Source organism: Narcine bancroftii, chromosome 3 (genome assembly GCF_036971445.1).
Source record: "Narcine bancroftii isolate sNarBan1 chromosome 3, sNarBan1.hap1, whole genome shotgun sequence".
Taxonomy (NCBI): domain Eukaryota; kingdom Metazoa; phylum Chordata; class Chondrichthyes; order Torpediniformes; family Narcinidae; genus Narcine; species Narcine bancroftii.
This window is the reverse complement of record NC_091471.1, coordinates 205,455,182-205,461,181: the sequence shown is the minus strand read 5'-3', so window position 1 is coordinate 205,461,181 and position 6,000 is coordinate 205,455,182. Positions and strand designations below refer to the sequence as shown.

Here is a 6,000-nt window from a genome sequence, read left to right as displayed (position 1 = left end):
AAGACCTTCGCCCTCCAGTGTGGTGGGACCATCGGGCGCATTGTGCCTGTTGAGACATCGCAGAGCAATGTGTCCGGGCTGCTGGGCACCCGGACATCCTTGAGTTTGAGGCCCGAGATGGCGGTCCGCAAGGCCTGCGTCTCTGCATTATTCCTCTGTGCCTGAACCAGTTGCTCGTAATGCAGGCTGGGTGCGAGAGTGTTGATGGCTGGACGGGAGAGTGCATCCGCCTCTACATTGTCCTTGCCGGCTCTGTGTCGGATGTTGGTCGTGAACTCAGACACGTGCGAGAGGTGGAGTTGCTGGTCTGGCGGACCACAGATCCTTGGCCATCATCAGTGCTTGAGTGAGAGACTTGTGATCCGTGAAGGTTGTGAACAGCCTGCCCTTGAGGAAGTAGTAGAAATGGCAGATGGCCAAATACAGCACCATGAGCTCCTGGTCGAATGCTCTGTATTTGAGCTCCGGCGGGCGCAGCTGCTTGCTGAAAAAGCCAGCGGGTGCCATTATCCATCAAGTCCACTGTTCCAGAACCCCCCCCACTGCCGTAGCTGAGGCATCCATGGAGAGGGCTGTGTGCGCCTCCGGTAGCAGGTGCACCAGCAGCGTGGCACTGGCTAGAGCCTCCTTTGTCACAATGAAAGCCCTGTCCGTCTCCTCTGACCACGATAAAGCCTTTTCTTTGTTGGTCATGAGCACGAAAAATGGACGCATGGTGCGTGCGGCTCCAGGGATGAAACAATGGTAAAAGTTCACCATCCCCACAAACTCTTGGAGGCCGTTTAGAGTGGAGAGTTTAGGGAATTGTTGAACAACCGCTACCTTCTCCAGCGCCGGCGTGGCCCCAGCCGCCGAAATGGTGTGCCACAGGAACTGCAGCAACTCCTTGCAGAACTGGCATTTGGCTGCGTTGACCATGAGGCCGAAGTCCGCCAGCCGGGCAAAGAATGTGTGGAGGTGGGCTTTGTGTTTGTCACGGTTGCGACTGGCAATGAGAATATCATCCAGATAAATGAACACAAAGTCCAGGTCTTTTCCAAACGCATCCATGAGGTGCTGGAATGCTTGGGCCGCATTCTTTAGACTAAAGGGCATATGCAGGAACTCGAAGAGGCCGAAAGGGGTGATAATGGCTGTCTTACCCACGACGTCTGGATGCACCAGGATATGATGGTATCCCCACACGAGGTTCACTTTGGAGAAGACCCGTGCACCGTGGAGGTTGGTGGAGAAGTCCTGTATGTGGGTACCGGGTACCTGTTGGGGGTGGTTGTGTCATTTAACCGACGGTAGTCCCCACACGATCTCCATTCCACGGACGATTTCGGGACCATATGGAGTGGCGATGCTCAGGCACTGTCTGAGCGCTGGACAATTCCCAGTTCCTGGAGCCTGGAGAACTTTGCCTGCTGGCGCTTCTTGGGTGGCAGCCGTCTGGGTCTAGCGTGCAGTGGGTGGCCCTGTATGGTGATGTGGTGGAAGACCCCATGCGTTGCAGGGCAGCATTGAACCGTGGCTCTCAGATGGCAGGGAATTCATGGAGGATCTCATCGAACTCATCCCTGATGGTGGCTACGGCGACGTTTTCAGGCTTGCGGACTTCTGCTGTGTCCAATCGGGTGGAGTGAAACGTTCGGGCGTTGACCAGCATTTTGCCTTTCATGTCAACCAGTAGGCTGTGAGATCTGAGGAAGTCGGCCCCTAACAGCGTGGTGGCCATGGAGGCTAGGATGAACCTCCAGTGGAACTTCTCCTTCCCAATTTGTATCTGTGCCCTGCGGGTGCCATGGATCCTGATGGCGGAACTGTTGGCCACCAGCAGGGTTAGACCTCGAGATCGGGTGTGAATCTCTAATGCTGTGGGGGGAAGGATGCTGAGCACAGCTCGTGTCCACCAGTAATAGGTGGCTGGTGGATCTGTCCATGACATGAAGGAGGCTGTTTATGTGGCATGGCGGCTGGCCTGGTTGTTTCCCTGAAACCCGCAGGGCTGGCGGAACTTATGGACTTGCGCTCCCCAGCACTGGTGGTAGAAACACCAGGTCAACTGGCCCTCCTCTGGCTTGGTCTTGAGAGCGGCTTGCAGTCAGCTGGCTCCAGGGCGTGCCACCTATTTGAGGGCTGCCTCGTTCTCTTCGTGCGCCAGCGGGCATCTGCACGGGCTGCTGCTCTCCTCGGGTTCGAGAAGTCTTCATCTGTGAGGAGCAGCTGGATGTCCTCCAGCATCTGTTCCAGCAATACCTGGTGGAAGGGTCAGCATTTTGTCCATCAGCGCCGACAGACTACAGTCCCCAAGCCCATCTAGGTGAAAGAGCCTGGAATCCCGTTCCTGGGGAGTTAGCCCGAAAGTTCCAATCAGCTGGTCTTTGAGGGTGGTGTACTTGCCCGTAGCCGGCGGGTGGAGGATGATGTCATCCATGCTCGTTGTCGTATCTTGTTCCAGAGCGCTCACGACATGATAGAACATCGTGGCGTCTGAGAAGATGTTGCGGAGTTGAAATTGTGCTTCTGCCTGCCAGAACCACGTTCTCGGTTGGTGGGTCCAAAAGGTGGGGGAGGCTTGATGGAGACAGTGTTAACCTCTGCTGAATCCATGGTGTTTTGAGCCCAGAAAAATGTCTGGGTTCGTCGGGGTCACCATTGTGGCTGTGTGAGTAGTGGAAGAAACACAGCCACCACGCTGAGGGTCGTTAACGACTGTTTTTATTCAGATTCAGCCCGGCCCTTTAAGGGCAACATGAGCTCAGTCACCTGGTGCATTGTGACATCATAATTGATGCCCAGGGTGGGCGCTGGAAGGGATGCTGGGGTCAAACCTCTGACGATGCCATTTCCCCATGGCTGCCCCGCCACAGTGGATAGAAGTCCTGGCAAAAACATGAACAGGTGAACTTATTTCTGTCTACAATCTCTGAAATGAAATAATCAGTTTATTAATTCATTTTAGCTATCTTGGTTCTTATTTTCGAATTTCATGGCTCTATTGACAGATTAACTGAAAAATCCTCAAACTGTCAATCCTGTTCAGAGATCTTTAACCACCAGAGGGATAGGGTGAAGTACATGGAAATAGCTGTGCCTTGGATTTTAGATAGAGAGAGAGAGCATTCAGAGGACCACACACAAACCTGCACATTTAATTCCAAAACCTGACTTTAATCACAGTTAGAGAAAAGGAAGTCAGCACAGAGGCATAATTTCTTGAGCCATTCTCACACCACTATTTAGATCTATTAATTTAGAAGTCAGTATCACACTCTTGTACTGACACTTGGCTTTAGTATTTGTCAAGATTTGCTGCAACTAATAACTCTTTTTCTTCCTTTCTGATCTTCACTGCATTGCAGTGTCAGTTCAGTCTTTTTGTTCAAGTCACTGGGATGGGATTGGAAACCACAACCTTTTGGCGCCAGAAACTAGACTGCTACCAATTAAGTTCACAGTGACCTAATGGTTTGGATAGTGTGGGTTCACAGAGTATGTTTCCATTTGGAGGAGAATCTAACCAATGGTCAGATTTTCCCAATAGTCACTCATAAATCCAACAAGGAATTAAGAAATTGTTTTTACTCGGAGTAGTTAGAATGCTGATCTTGATTCCACAGGAAATGGTTGATGTAAATAGTTTAGATGTTAGAGAAACGAAGATTAGATAAATAGATGAGACAAAAGAATGAAGAGCTGTAAAGCTCAGATGAAGCAAGTACAGGGTTAATGGTTGGTTGTTTAAGAGCGTGGATGAACAGAGGGATCTTGGGGTTCAAGTCCATACACCCCTCAAGGTTGTGTCTCAGGTTGATAGGATAGTTAAAAAAGCCTGTGGGATTCTGGGCTTCATTAACAGGGGGATTGTGTATAAGAGTAGAGAAGTCATTTTGCAGCTTTATTAGTCTCTGGTGAGACCACATTTGGAGTATTGTGTCCAGTTCTGGCCGCCTCATTATCGGAAGGATGTGGAGGCTATGGAAAGGGTGCAGAGGAGATTTAATAGGATGTTGCCTGGATTGGAGGGTATGTCTTATGAGGAAAAGCTGGGACTATTCTCTTTGGAGCATAGAAGGATGATAATGGATTTGATCGAGGTCTACAAAATTATAAGAGGCATAGATAAGTTGGCCAGCCAATACCCGTTTCCTAGGATGGGAACAACACTGACTAGAGGACATATGTATAAGATTAAGCGAGGGAAGTATAGGGGAGACATCAGGGGTAAGTATTTTTTTAAACAGATTTGTGGAGGCCTGGAATGCCTTGCCAGGAGTGGCGGTAGAACCTGGAACATTAGGAGCTTTTAAAAGACTATTAGATAGGCACATGGACGAAAGGAAAGTAGAGGGTTATAGGGTAAGGAGGGTTTAGCACTTTTATACATTTGGCACAACATGGAGGGCCAAAGGGCCTGTACAGTGCTTTAATGTTTAAATGGGAGCAGATGTATGGCACACTGGTTGGTCCCAAAGGCCAATCTTAATGAAAAATAGATCATGCAAGGCAGTTCCAGATATAAAGTGATAACAGTGCAAACCAGAGGGAAATTACCCAAACAGTGCAGGTATCAGTTACACATCCTCTTGTGGAGGACAAGATGATGCAGAATTAGATTATCAATCATCTTGTGGGTAATAAGCATGGTCACATGTAGGGGACAATGCTGGCCATCAGTGAGGTGCCTTGTAATAGCTCTGATTAGCAGTGGGTATTGTTATTCAAAGATGATAGTAAATGTTTCAACTCACTTGCAACTCTGTTCTTGCTCAGATCTAACTCTTCTCTAACTCACACTCTCTGATTTACAAACTGCAAATGATAGAAACATGCACCACTTACTTCCACCTTCTCTGCAGTACAAACCATCCTTCTCCATTTCATGTTTCAGATGCCAAAAACTCCACTAGGGCCAGTCAGTGGAGGATATTTGGAAGACAGTTGTGGTAAAGACATATTCTGGTCAAGCTCATGTTCAGCCACCCACTCATGTACTCCACATATGCTGACATAGAACCCAGAGCCGTAGTTAGGTTTGAGCAATGAACTCGAAGGAGAATATGTTTGATAAAGTGGGTGGCAAATATGACAAGTTACATTTCGGTACAAAGAATGAGAAGAGGCAGCATAAACCTGAGGGCACAGTTAGGAAAAGCATACAAGACAAAGACAACTGGGGCATTCAGTATTTGCAGAGAGAGTATTTATCAGAAAAATTTCTGGGTGATCTCTTTTGAACAAGAGATTACAAAGGGATTCAATAAAGAGATTTAAAAGAATGAAAGCTACAACCAAAGAGAGAAACATTGGTGAAGGTGGGATGGGATTTACCCAAATTGTCATGTGGAAAATGTTTCTGCAGCGGGAGATTATGGTCCATTTTGAACTATTGGGATTGTGCTGGAGATAGATTCTGTGCCAAATTGGCATTGGACTCCATGCTCTGATCATATCTGCAGGATTATTTCTTTGTCAAGTAATTAGAATCTGTAGAACTTGTATGATCTCACCCCCTGCAAGCTAGTATCTGTGCTGTTTTTTTTCCCCAGCCCTGGCTATGGAATCCAGTGTCTTCAACATCTAATTTAACCAGTTTGTTGTCATAATTACAATAAGTAATTCAGCTCACAAACATATACTGACTTCATGTGCGAACAACACATCTCCTTCCACTCCCTCCCTTCCCCTTCATACATCTTTTCAGGTGCAGCCAATTCCCTGTTCAGTGCTACAATTGGATTATCGTAGTGTGAAAAGGATGGATAACTTGTGAAATGCATCTTCCCATGTCACAGCTTCTACTGCTATACAGGCAGCAAAGTGATGCAAAGGAAGCCCAGTCAGCTGCTGTACCACATCAGACCGTGGTGCTGGTTATTGTGAGCAGCAAACACTCCAGTAATGTGGAAAACTGCAGAGTGAGTGTCTTGATAGGGCATAACATGCTCTATCCTTGCCCCTGATGTTGCCACCTCGGCTGGATGGTGCAACTCACTGCCAGAGTGAGAATGAGGC

The 6,000-nt window shown here is 48.1% G+C and overlaps 1 long non-coding RNA gene across 6 annotated transcripts in view; it reads left to right on the top strand.

The window, feature by feature from the left end:
- The first annotated feature begins 2,773 nt into the window (after positions 1–2,773).
- LOC138758054 (uncharacterized) overlaps positions 2,774–6,000 on the top strand; it is a 96,965-nt gene continuing 93,738 nt past the window's right edge. For all 6 annotated transcript variants that reach the window (XR_011354102.1, XR_011354099.1, XR_011354100.1 and 3 more), the window contains exon 1: positions 2,774–2,886. This is a non-coding gene — a long non-coding RNA (uncharacterized lncRNA). The remainder of the gene's footprint in view (positions 2,887–6,000) is intronic.